General features: G+C 30.0%; 1 long non-coding RNA gene across 3 annotated transcripts; it reads left to right on the top strand.

The window, feature by feature from the left end:
- Nucleotides 1-9522: 9522 nt before the first annotated feature.
- Nucleotides 9523-12772, top strand: LOC130941606 (uncharacterized). 3 transcript variants are annotated; one of them, XR_009070659.1, is made up of 8 exons: nt 9523-9889; nt 10437-10511; nt 10858-10927; nt 11079-11238; nt 11587-11708; nt 12114-12232; nt 12313-12389; nt 12484-12772. It is a non-coding gene; the product is annotated as an uncharacterized LOC130941606 (long non-coding RNA). The 3 variants fall into 3 exon arrangements; XR_009070658.1 differs by lacking the exon at nt 9523-9889 and having other exon boundaries at nt 9908-10511; XR_009070662.1 differs by lacking the exon at nt 9523-9889 and having other exon boundaries at nt 9908-10511; nt 11079-11196.
- The last annotated feature ends 1761 nt before the right edge of the window (nt 12773-14533 follow it).

The following is a 14533-nucleotide window of genomic DNA, read 5'->3' on the forward strand; positions in this document are numbered from 1 at the left end:
ACATGTTGAAAGAATCAAGGATTATAAATCCTACATCATACAAATTTTATAATAAAAAAAGTTGTGTTTAATTAAATTTATAAAATTTATTTTATTATAAAAAAAGTTAATTACAGGTAAGATATTTTAATTATCTATATAATTATATATTATATAAATGTTGAGCTAGCGTATTTAAAAAATTAATTGATATATCAATTATTTAACTAAATGTTGCAAAATAAATCTTCTATTTTGTAACTAAAGAATAAAAATACGAAATTAAAGTAAGTAGTATTTTATAACAAAATATTATAGCACAAAAAATCTAAATTGTTATAAAAAATAATTTTTTTGGTCAAATTTGTTACTAATTATGTAACAAATTTCAATTTTTATATTAAAAATATTGGTATAAAATATTATTTTGTATTGTAATAATTTTATTTTTTATTTACAAAAATCTTTTGTAATAGAACATATAGTAACAACTCTTTTTTTATTACAAAATTCTATCGCAATAAATTTGACATTTTTCGTAATAACATTTTTTTATAACAAATATTATTTTTTCTTGTAGTGATACCACGAATCCCATTCAACAATGGTAAATTCCATTATTATTTAAGTTTCATATAAATATATTTTTAAGATAGACTCACTTGTTCAATAATTATAAAAATATTAATATGAATGAGTTTTAATATATGTAAAATGTGAGATATTCAAATATTTTTTAAATTAGTAGTTTAGAATTTAGAGTTTAAGGTTTAGGGCTTATAGATTGGACTGAATTTATGAACGATTTTTTTTAGTCTGATCAGTTCGACTGACTAATTCAATTCCGTTTTCAGAACTTTGAAAAAAACATAAAATTAAATTTTGAACCAACCATTCATAAAGAGAACTTCCTATAGTCATTTGTCAAAGAATAATGATTCTTATTTCACATTGATTCATCGTCACAAATATTTAATTAAAAAAATGAAAATGTAATATAACATAAAGATAAATGAATGAATATGTAAACTAATTTAGAGTAAAAATTTCTCTATTTGTAAAAAAGAATACTTGATACCATTAGAAATGGCATTTGACTCTTCATTTCAAAGAATAATAGACAACAAATAATTAATGATCAAGTTTGTTTGGTATCCAAGTCATATATTTTTTTTCTTCTGTTTTTGTTGTTTATTTTTTTCTTTTTCATAAAATTTTAAATATATGCTAATGTTGAAATATCTTGATCAAGAAGAAGAGAAGACCGGGGAAGGTTAGAGAGAATGAAACAGAGATCAAAGAGAGTTTGAAGGGAAGAGTTTATTGTAATATCCTAAATTTTAGCACTTTATGATGATCGTAATAAAAGTTTGAATGCTATTTATCTCTATTTTTTTAATTATATACTATATTTATTTAATATTGAGCCTTCGTAAAAACGAACAGAAACTCTTATTAAAAAAACGAAAAAAGATTTTGTTTTAAAGCATTTAATCACAAAATTATATATATTCACATAACTTTATATACATAGACTTATTTCAAAGAGTCTCAAATACAATTTCTACCCCTCTAAAAAACAAAAACAATAAATGATGAGGGAAAAAAAAATCTAAGAACTCAACTTGTAAACAGAATCTTCTATGCTTTTGTAGTTTTGCACTAAACCTTCGCACTTGTAACTGAAAGGGGGTGAAAATAGGGGGTAAGATTTGGGGAGTTCTTAGCAAGGTCGGGGTTAAAAGTTAAGTTCATTTTATATATACTTGGTCAGCAACAACAGTCAACAAAGTACGAGCCAATTCAACAATTATAGAACACAAAATCCAATCACAAGCACACACAATCATAGAAAACACGTTCACAAATAAATATGCGCAAATAAGTATAATGCATGTCTATCCCTAGTGAAGGTAATGAGCTCATCTGTCAGTTTCGACCCGCTCCCGACGCAACTCAGCAACCTTTGTCTCAGTTTGGTTTCCAGTGTCATAACCTCTATAAGCAACCTCTGTCTTACAGGTGCGACTCTCTTGAGTTGATGTATGCATACATAACCTCTGTAAGCAACTTCTGTCTTACAGGTGAGGTTCTCTCTAGCCAATATATATAGCGATAACCTCTGTAAGCAACCTTTGGTTTACAGGTGCGACCATCCCCTAGATTGGAAGATGTATTTTTGGAAGTAAATTTCAGTGGACTCACTACCATATCTCTACTCATTTTCAGTAGGTACAATGTTAAATTTGACAGTTCTCATTGTTTTTCGATCTTGTAGGGATATTTTATACCAAACACGATACAAAGACTTAATTAAGTTTCAGTCTTTTAGTCTCCCTCTCCCAATCTCAATCTCTTAGTCTCTATCGCCCTTCCAAACGCTATAAATTCAGTAATTGTTTCAAGAAAAGGAATTTTATGCATTTTAGCATGAGCATAGTTTTCACACATAGTAGGTAACAAATCTGAACTTTTATTCAAACCATTATTCACATGAATATTACACTAAGAAAGAACCAATTTTACCATTTTAGTGGCTGAATGTCCAAGTCTCTTGTGCCATAAGTCAAAGAAAAAGTATTGAACAGAACGTACGAAAGGCAATTTTTTTTCAAAGTGAAGAACTACTATATTAATGAATTGATACAAACGTCCTTTCCTATATCCTTGCAAAGCACTTTGTGAGTGAATTTATGTTTAAGAACATAATAGAATGCTTGAAATTGAAAATACATATTCCTGTCTTTTGCAAATTCAGAGACACTTATCAAGTTTTTAGTAATATCAGGGCTATGAATCAATTTTTGTAAATAAAACCATCTTTGTGAATCAAAAGAATATAGTAAAGAGTTACCAATATGATTAATGGGGAGCCCAGTTTCATTGCCAATTTGTACTTTATCTGGACAAGTATAATCTGAACTAGTGAACATGTTTGATTGATTAGGTGTCACATGGTGTGATGCACCTGAATCTGAGTCTGAAGAAGCATCAGCAATGGATGATGGTACAACAACATAAGTAGAATGATTATGATATGATGGTGTTGAAGGTGGAGGTGTAAAGGTTGTGGAACCAGATTGTGATGATGCTAATAAAGATGATGCAGAATTGAAATTGTTCGTTCTTGATGATGTAGATTGTGGTTGAGATGGAAGAAGTATTTCTTGATTAAATCTATGGAAATAATGTCATGCTAGCTATATGGCCAATCTACCACATGCAGACTTGACAATATGGTCTTTGAGATTAATAGAAAGCTCTACCTCCTCTCTGAAAATGTCCTCCACCTCTTCCTCCATTGTCTCGATTGAAGTTTGGAATAATTGGATATAAACTCTGTGCTACATTAGCTTGAATAATTGTGTTTTCTGACTTCCTAATCTTTCAAGCATATCATCATGTGTTAAGATTCTAGTTTTGTGTTGAGAGTAGTGAGAAGTATCTGATAATCTTTATTTAACCCATTTAGAATTGCTTCAATTTGCTTTGTGGTTTAAGAGATTTTCCTAATGCAGAAAATGAGTCAGTAGCAGTCTTGATCTTGGTAATGTATTCTGAAGCTGTAAGTCCTTATTCTTTTATCATCTTGAGTTGTTTGACTCTGAATTTTGTAAAGTATGACTCGATCTTCTTCCATGTTTGTATGCGTTATAGAACAAATGTACGTGTAATCTGATATACTGCGCTGAATAACACGTTTACAATGACGTTTACCATTAATTTTTTTTTCCTTATATGAACCACAACTTGCGTGAAGGTAATTCTACCGTGAAAACTAGCTCTTAGCTTGAGAGTTTACCCAAAAAATTATAAAAGTTTTTAGACTTTATTTTTAAGTAATATGATACTCTTAATTACCATATATAGGTCAACCTTATCTTGAGATATTATAAGATGTAATTTTCATCTTAAGTAATATGATCCGTGATCAAATTCGTTATTGTAGTGACCTCATATCTAACATAGTGTTTGTTTCGGTATAGTACTGAAATTAGTTCAATCCTTTAGGGTTAATGTTAATTAATTATTTTTAATGGGAAAGTTTTGGGGGCCAGCAGTTTTTTGAAAACTTGGCCAGCATTTAACCATCAAGAAAAAATTGAATGATCCCACACCATTAAATTTAATCTCACACCATTAAAAACACTCTTGATGGCTACTTGATGGTTAAAAAACACAAAAAATGCTGGCCCCCTAACATTCCTCCTTTTTAATTGACAAGTTCCTTTCATGATAGGTAATATACATGCATCGAACTCCGTTTAATGTAACTGGAAGTCTGGAAGCATGGACAGGTGGAACCACAGCTACATTATTATCATTTTGTTGGTTCTCATCCCTTGGTTCCTTGTTTTCATTATCATCATGATAATATATCTTACGCATTGTAAAAGAAACAAATAATCAAATATATAGGGACCTTTGTATATATTAGGAGCCTACTAAAAGAAGTCTATAACAAACTGAATCCCGGAAGGCACTGAAATTAGGGGCACCGCGTTGATTTGATCGAAGGCTACGTTTTGTAATTTTTTTTTCTACGAGAAATTTTGGACTAATACTTTGTTTTGCAATAAACTTTTATTTTTTAAAAAAATTACTTTGGTCGAATATATAAAATCTTCTATCGTTTTGAAAAGGGATTAATTGTCTTAGAATATATATTTTTAAAATTTAATTATCTTATAATAAAATTTAGAATAAAGTATATTTTTTATTCCTAAAGTTTAATTTGGAAAAAGTTTTAAAAATACCTTTAAGTTCTATTTTGTTTCAATTTTGTCCCAAAAGTTTTCGATTTGCATCAAATATACTCTCAGCGGCTAAATTTTCAAAAAATTTAAGATCAATATAACAATAATGCATAAAAATTATACTTGATTTGCTTGTGTTGAGGAATTATTCTTATGAAATATTGTTGAATCGGTTTTAAATTTTTTAAAAAACTAGCCGTTACGGGTATATTTGATAAATCAAAAACTCCTGCGATAAAATTAAAACAAAATAAAACTTAGAGATATTTTTAAAACTTTTGTCAAATTTAAAGGATAAAAGTATACTTTATCCTAAAATTTATTAAAGATTTGTTTATTTGGATGCATATTAAAATTTTGATTGAAATCAATAAAAAAACCAAACTATCCAAAGATAATAATTCTCAAAAAATTTTAAAGAATAAAAATTTATTAAAAGTTACAGTATTTAATCTAAAATTTTTTGGTCATCAATTCAAATGTTTATTATTGGAAAAATTATTAAAAAGAACCGTTAAAAAGATTTAATTATTAAAAAGGATTTTTAATATTAAAATTATTTAGAAGGACTAATTTTATAATATTTAAAAAAAATCAAATTTTTTTTTGTGAATAGACAAATATATCTTTAGATTATTTTTTTATTTATTTTTTTAAACAATTTTTTTTAGTTATCACTCATGTTCAAATCCTTATTTTTCATCTATAATTCAGAGACATTTGTTGTTGCCAATCACAAAACGTAAGATCTAAGAGTACCTGGGAGTATACTATCGTTCTTTAATTATTCAAGACTTAGCCATTGAATCAAATGCAATAATTGATGCTGATCTGATTGATCTTTGATAGGTAAGTTGATTTTCCAATGCTACGTTTGATATACCCTTGTAGAAACATTGCTATTTAGTAATATGTTTCTTTCAAATTCGTTTTTAGATTTTAATGTCTCTGTCATCTTTTAATTATTTAAGAATAAAAGATTCGGTTGCCATTTAAAATATTGTGTATTAAAATATTGTCATTTAAAACATTTATTTATGTACTAGAATATTTTATATTTATTAGAGTCCATCTATGCTCTTCTTTTATATTAGCTTTTGATTTTCATCTAATAAGATCTAATGGTCTATACAAATGTGGCTCATTCAATAAGCACATAATTGTTGAGCTCGTTTTAGACATACCCATATTTCTATATATTATTACGCTCCTTCAAACAAAAGTCTCTTTTATATTTTTTGAATGTCATAAATTTTTTTTATTTGTCTTAAGCTATTTTTTTTTCTTTAGGGCGATAATAAGAATTGAACTCTAAACTTTTTTTATGATAGAGGCTCGAATACTATGTCTTGATACTATTTTAAAAAATTTAAACTGATATATAAGAGGAGACACATAAATAATTATATTTTTAACAATATAAAATATCAAATTTTAGACTTTATGGTCATATATAAAAACTTTAACACTATATTGTAAAATTACTTGTCCCAAAAATTTATACTAATAATAGATAAAATTGCATAAATAGTTACATCTTTAATAAAGTATTTTAATATGTATTCAAACTAGCTCTAAAATAAGTTGGCTAGCTACATGAAGATGGTCATATAATCTTTAGGTAAAGATGAGTTAATATATGAACATTACGTATTACACTAAATAATTTTGTCAAACAAGTAAAATCATCCATAGATTTTAGATATTATCTTCTCATAAAAATTACGCGAGCCATCTTTATATATGGTAGTCATCGAACTAAATATATTATTATTTAAATTTTTTGTTGGATCTTATATTATTTTGTAAGGAAAAATTATTTTTTATTTAGATAGACAATATAAAAAAATAGACTATTTATAAAAATACTTTTCATTTCATAGGTAATGCTAGCTTAAAAATAAAGCACAATATTTCTCTTAACCTAAGTTCTTTTTTTCTTTGAAAAAAAAAATGAATATCGTGACTCTTGTTCTAATAATATTACATCCTATATATAAGAATTAAAAACATGAAAGTAAATATATCCGTCAGCTCTTTATAATTTTACGTTGCACCTGAACCCTCTAAATTATTGAGCTTAAGTTTACTCAAAAGAAATCTATCCGGATCGGATTAGGTTGTGAATGTGATTGGCATTGCTAATAACAATTAAAAGCAAATGAAAGTTTTCTACGCGTGTTGGGCCATGGCACATTGGCACGTTGCTCATTAACTTAGCAGCAAATTTAAATTTTAAGCGTAATATTAAAGAAATTATCTTTTTTTTTTCAATTGATATTAGTTAACTTTTTAAAATTTTTTTGTTTGTTTTAAAATTTAGACTTTATATCATAAATTCTTAATCATATATTCTAAATTCTAAATCTTAAATGTAAAATTGACTAACTAAAAATTAGCATTTTAATTATACCTAATTTGTCTAATTTTAAATAATAATAATAATATTACGGTGATATGTATATATAACAACTAATCAGGGAGTCACGGGCTTCGTTTGGCAAAAAGGGGGGTCCCACAGCGAATTATCCTCATTTCAATTAAGAAATCAATGGCAGCTAGCGCATGCATAAGGCCAAAGATCTCAATGCCCTAAGGTTTTGACTCTCTTTTAATTTATACAAAAAGGGAGAAGAAAAAGGTTGAAGAATACGTTGTGCTGCCTCACTAGAACTGTAATGTTCTTACTACAATCTGGTACCTTCCAATTCATACGGATTGAATTAAATTGATATAATGGACCTAAAATTTAACCTTTTTACGTGAACGTATTGAGATCATGAGTGAGTTATTGAGAGAAGTAAGGTAAAAAGATGGACACTAATTGCCGAAGCTGATCTCTTGTGTGTGCCTATGTGAGTAATATTAGTATTAAATATTATATTAGGTCCAATCATATTATATACACACAAAAATTTGATCGCCCTAGAAAAACATATGTTTATAATCATGTTGCTATAATACAGGTTGATTTTTTTTTTTTTGGAATAGATTTTATTATTCTGTTGTGAAATCTTTAATTATTCTAGTAGTAAATTATTTTATGAAAAATATATAAAATAATATATATAAATATACACAAATATATCTTGAATAATTTTTGGTATTCATGAATACTTTTATATTAAGATTTGAGAATAATATGATTAGTAGTTAAACTAATTACATGAACTTAAGTTTTAGATAATTAGCTAAGTACAGAAAATTTTCGTAAACGAAATAAAATATTTAACTTTTAAGAATGTAATTTTAAAATAGATTACCAATTGATATTTTGAAATTTGGGATGATGAAAATTTGGTATCCATTTTAGTATGTTTAAAGTTATACTTTAAAGTAACCACTGAGATAGGCTGCATGCACTATAATGATCTTTTGAGATGTCGATTACACCACAAATATTTACAAGATTTAAAAATTGTACCACATTAATCTTCTGCCCTTTTTTTATTAAATTATTTCTCATACTGTTATAAGCAGATACTTACCTTTTTATGTTGGACTATGTAACGACTGGTTGAACTGAATCTTATTTTTTTTATTAGATAGAGCTCGCATGTATTCTATAGTACTTCCTGTGGGTAATTATTTAAAATTATAAAAGGCATTTTTAGCATTTTGAGCTTATGTCTAGTCTGAATATTAATTATGACAAGTTCAGTCTGATTTCGATAAATTGTGATACAGATTGAGTGTATCGGATGTGTGGTTTATTGGGATATAAGGAGGCAATGTTGCCGGTGAAGTATTTTGGGATATACTTGGGAGCAAATTTTAGTCAAAACTTAAAAATCAGTCATTAACGAAATAGAAGAGAAATCGCTTCTATGGAAAGTGAAGATTTTGAATAAAACAGATAAGTTAGTTCTCATTAAGTCTGTTCTTAATAGTTTGTCAATTTATTATTTAAGTCTGTATAAAATATTAAAGACGGTTGTAGAAAAATTGATTACTTTACAACAAAAATTTTTTTGCGGTAATAAGAAAGATGAAAAATCTGGAATTGCTTAAGTTAGATGGGACATAGTATAAATTCTTAAAAAGTTCGGAGATCTAGGAGTGGGAGATGCTATGGTTTAAAATTCTACACTTTTGTTTAAGTGGTGGTGGAGATTCTCTAAAATGGAGGTTCTTTATGAAAAAATGTTATTTGCTCATGAGATATTATTGACTCAGATACTTTCTCTTAGAGGTGGTCAATGAAAAGATATTTGTCAATTTTAGATTAAGGAGCAACGGGTGAAGAAAAAAATAATCAGTGGAATTTCAATAAAATTTGGAGATAGTGAGTAGATTAGATTTTGGAAGAATACATGACTACATAGTGGTAGTTTGAAAGGCATCTTTCTAAGACTTTTTTTGATTTCAAATAAAAAAAGATCCATCATAAGAAAATGTGAATTTTGGGATGGAATAAAGTGGATTTGGAACTTCGGTTGCATAAGAGAACTATACTAATAGAGTTAAAACTATTAACTCAACTAATAATGTCTTGCAATTGACAAAGCTGGCAAGAAAAAGAAATGATATTATGGTGTGAAAATTTGATAAAAACTATATTTTTATTACTAACTCCTTTGTACAAGTATTGTAGGAAAAGATAATACCAAAAGACACACTACAAAATTTATATATATTTGTGGGTGTTTTTTAGTGAGAGTTTTTAAAAACCTCCATAATATATTTTATCTATGACATTTTGATAAACTCCCAAAAAATAACTAATAATAAAACTCATTGTTACCACTTAAACTATCAGATAATTATAACTCTTTTTAAAATCCAAGAGAACACTTGAAGAGCAACAACAGAGGATGAGAGCTCGCTGAAACCCTAAGACTGCGATACCTATCTCCACCGCTATCTCCGCCGCCTTCGCCGCTTCCTCCGCCTTCGCCGCCTCCTCCGCCATTGCTGACGTCGTCACTACTAAATTTCATCTTCTTTATGTTGTTGCCAGAAAGCTACTGAGATTGAGCCTAGACGCCTCTTTTATCAACACGTTTCTAGATCTTGTCATAATCCCCAAGCCTCTGAGAACAAGAGAAAGCACCTCTTCTGTCAAGTCTCCTCCGCCAATGACTCTCGTATTCTCCATCGGCATTTTCTCGCTTCTGCATGCTCTTCTTCGTTCCACTTATTCTCAATTTTCGGTCCTCTTTCTCTTTTTCCTTTTTATTCATTTTCTTTGTTTTTCATTCTCAGATTCTGAATGCTTTGCTATATGGTATAACATTCAATGAGTTTTATTATCTCTTAATTGATGAACATTGTTTCAAATTCGCAAGCACTCCAAGTGTTTGATGAATTGTTTATTCTCTTAATCGTTGTATTAATTCTTGTTCAGTGAAATGATACTGTGTCTTAGTTGCTCCCTGTAAATTAATTCTAATCATAGCATAGATTAGACTCTCCTGATAATAGCATTTTCCCTATTTTGTGTCATATTGCAAGTGGCAGCAACTATACTATATATTTGGCCACTATATATTTACAAGCAATGAATTTAGTATTTCATTGTAATGAATTTTTTGTTCGATCTATTCAAGTTCAATTCCCTAAGTATATTGTGATCTTTTCAGGTTCTTGTAGTGTTATAGTACATACAGGAAGTTTTCTTTGTTATTCTTGTTTATAGTTTTGATTTAGTAGATTGAATATTACATCCTAAGAACTTTTCTTTATAACATTGTTGGACAGGTAGCTGATGTTACTAGAAAGCATAGGTGGATCAATGCTAACAATAAAGTCACATATTTTGGTTCATTTTTTGAGGTGAGTATTCTTGTTCTCAATGTTATCATCTTTTGAGGTGAGTCATCATTGCTTCTAAGAAATTTGTTCACTCCATTATCTTTGCAGTAAGTTTCTATAATTTATCTCTATAAATAATCCTGAACTTGGATAATTATGAAAGCTCTGTGATGATTGATTTTCTTGTCATGAAGACAAACAACTTTTGCTTATAATCCAAAGTCCAAATATCATGAGTCTGCTTCATATGAAGCTCCTTCTAACTTGGGTTCAGATTCTTGCATATTCTATAATTCCTTAGATCTAGTAGCTTTGCAGAATTTTATTATTTATTAATATTAATTACCTGTCTTTTCTTTTTCCGTAGAATGTCAAGGTGTATTTTAGAAGAGGTAGAGCTAGAGAGATGCTTGGCTATTATACCGATGCAATTGATGGTAAGATCTTTCATTCAGTTTAGACTTGTGTGCGACAAGTATCTGCACAGGCTACTTTTCTTTGTTTACATCTTTGTTCGATTGTTGCTCTTATTTTCTTATGAAAGTTTCAGAATTTTCCTAATCATAGGTGAATTATTTTTCTTTGCAGATTTTCAACATGCCTTGGTACTTGAACCAACCAACAAAATGGCATCCTCTGCTGTCGAAAGATTAAGGAAACTATTCCAGTAGATATATCATTCTGTCCACTATATGTGATGGCTTCGGTAAGTCGTCGTTGGCTGCCAAATGCTTCCAGAAACATGAAGGTTTTGAACCTACTCATTTCTTGTTATAGTATTCATGCAACATTATGTTAGGTGGTGTCAGCAAAATTATACTTATTCTTTGTCCTTTAAGGAAAGAAAAGCTAGTATTGTTCAAGTTCTACATCACTACTGTTATCGCCAAAAGTAATATAAAGTCATTAGGATTGTAATGTACTACAAGTGATGTGAGGCACAGTGCTCATGACTAAAGCTTAATATTTTGATTTTGAGTATGATGGGCAAATTACATTTCTTCAATTTTTAAGTTGAATGTCCTTTTTTTTTCCTTCTTGAATATGTTTGATTAATTTTTAATTACAGTTTGAAGTCTCCTCTTCTTCTATCCAGGAGCTTATGGAATAAATTTTTCAGCACTGAACAACTTGTCTATTGAACAATGTGACAACTTGGAACCATTCAGAGAAGAAATCATAGATGAACAAACAAAGCCTGCCCTCTTTCCTGAAACGGTAATAACAATACCTTCAAACTCTTATTTCTATTGTTATTTTATAATAGCAGAAGAAAAATAAATTAGAATAAAATAAAATTGATTAGATTTAATGGGCGTGGTTGTAAATTAAACTCTTTTATATTATCATCAAATAAAAATATAATGTCTGAGGTTTGATCGAAGATTATGGGTCTAAGATGTATATATATATATGGATATAGGAGCAGCAAGTAAATTTTTACACCTTTTAATGAGTATGTATAAACACTTAATGAATGAATTTGATCATTCTTCTCATGTTTCTTGTTCTAATACTTTGTTTCTGTTACACCTAGATTTTTCTAGGCATGAACTTCAAATGTACCGTGGATATTCCGATCCAATAGTACCTAGTTAATAATCCTTGTTATGTTATATGCAGGTGAAGACAGTGGCTCGGATTCTGGAAAGTGATGCAGGGAAAGTAATTTGCAGGGAAGCAGAGAGGATCAAACCTGCGGCTATAGTTTTGGGATCAAGAGGCAGAAGCTTAATTCAAAGGTTTGCCTCTCCATTCCCTCTGCAGTTATCCAATACTGTTCTGAATTTCTGATGCAAGAGTGTGTTTCTTCTTTGTTCAGTGTGCTACAGGGAAGTGTTGGAGAGTACTGCTTCCACCACTGCAAAGCAGCACCTGTTGTCATCGTTCCTGGAAAAGGTTTGCAGTGTGCCTCTGTCATTCTTTTCAGGGTTGTATTCTCTTGTAACTGAGTATTAAAATCTTGAAGGAGTTTCATTTCCTTGATTGGCAGATGCTGGAGATGCATCAATATTGTAGTGAAGCTTTGTACGTATGTCAATTGGCCTTGTTAATATATCTAACAGTCATGTTTAGTGAAATGAAGATTGGTTCTGACTCATTTTCACCAAGAATAGAGATGTTTTTCTTGCATATGTTCACATGTTAACCACTAGCATGTTATTAATTCAATGGCTTAGTAACTCATTTTCTCATTGTGCTGTTTAGACTTTTTTTGATGTTACAAAGCATTTGGACAGCTTTATTTTTGGAATAGGTTTATTTGAGTTGTTGTTAGATTCTATTGGTATAAATATACTATTCATTTGTAGTTGTAATTAATGTGATTGGAAAATGATGGTAGTGTCCTATATTTTGTTTTAAAGTATTTCTTTTATTTTAATTTTCTTCTACATTTTTAATGTCTTGTTTAAATATTTCTTTTTAATAATAAATGATCAGTAGTGTAACAATAATGTAAATTAATTTTTAAAAATTATATTGACAGGTTTGTGAAGGTTTGAAACCTTCACAAAATAGCTATTATTTTTAAAATGGAAAAGTCTTTTTGTGGGGGTTTTGAACCGCCACAAACATTGGCCAAGAACTGCCACAAAAATTTAATATAAAACCCCCACTAAACACATACAAAACCCCCACTGAATAGATTGTGGAGGTTTTTAAAAACCCCATAAAAGACCTCGTGGCACCTCAAATTTTGGGGGTTTTAGAAACCCCCACAAACCATTTGGTGGGGGTTATAAATCTCCACAAATAAGAGAAAAAACTGCCACAAATAAATAAAAACCTTGTAGTGATGTAACACCCTAACTACCAAAGCTCGCGCTTCCGGCTGCGCAACTCTGATAGCTCGGACATTACGACGACATTTATACTATTTAATACTAAAATATGAGCCTGTTTAAAAACTTTAAACCGCAATACCGCTCCCAAAAATCCTTTTGCTATACAACGTACATCCATACATACCATACAACTTACAAAAACTCATAAAGAGTACATCCGGATATATATACATACATATATATAAATAATATTACAAACATTATCCAGTACAATTCCTATCCCTCTCACAGAATATATCAAGATAAAGGCGAGGGTACAAAATAATAATCTAAAGCAATACAGAGCATCTCAATAACAAATAATTAAACTCTTCATAACTTCTGCGCCCAAATCCTGAAAGGGGAAAAATGTAGGGGGGTGAGAACATCATCCTCGAAAGGGTTCTCAGTAGAGGGTTTTTGGGAATTACTGTAATAGGATACATGAAGATAAACCGTACCAGTGATTAATAACCATCTTATGCTTCTTTTCAAAAACAGCAGTTTACAATGAAAGTAAAATCAGAAATCTTTTCTGAAAGAGGAACTGTTCAATTCTCAAAACATCAAAGCATTTCAAAAAGGTTTATCTATACTGAACCAAAGTAGCCTTTCACATTTTATTCCAAACCAGAAACACAAAACCGAAATCAACCATCGGTTCATCTCATTCCAACCACGGCCCTAGGCCCAATCAATCCAACCACGGCCCTAGGCCCAAACAATCCAACCTTCAACCAAATCACCACAATCCAACAGAGTTCCAGAAGCAAACACAAGTAGGAGATGCAAACACAAACAAACAGTTATTGCAAGTAGAACAATTAGCAGTTAATCACATAGGCAAACCAAGTACAATATGCATACCCAAACAATGTCACATAGATGCATATGATGCATGCCTGTCCCTAGTGGCTGATGATATCATCTGTCGGTTACCAAGCCAACCCGACGTGTCCGGTAGCTAACCCGGACACAGTCTCTCTGTTGCGCATTATTATCATTAGAGGGTATCTGCGCCCTGTCGCCATTAGAGGGTATATGCGCCCTGTCGCCATTAGAGGGTATATGCGCCCTGTCGCCATTAGAGGGTATCGGTGCCCTGTCACCCTTACAACCAGAGAGAAAACACAAGCATACTCGCTTACAACTTTCATCTCAGCCATTCGGCTTAAATTCACAAATCATTCAATTGCATACATGCACATATATTCAACC

The sequence above is a fragment of the Arachis stenosperma genome, chromosome 1 (genome assembly GCF_014773155.1).
Source record: "Arachis stenosperma cultivar V10309 chromosome 1, arast.V10309.gnm1.PFL2, whole genome shotgun sequence".
NCBI lineage: Eukaryota > Viridiplantae > Streptophyta > Magnoliopsida > Fabales > Fabaceae > Arachis > Arachis stenosperma.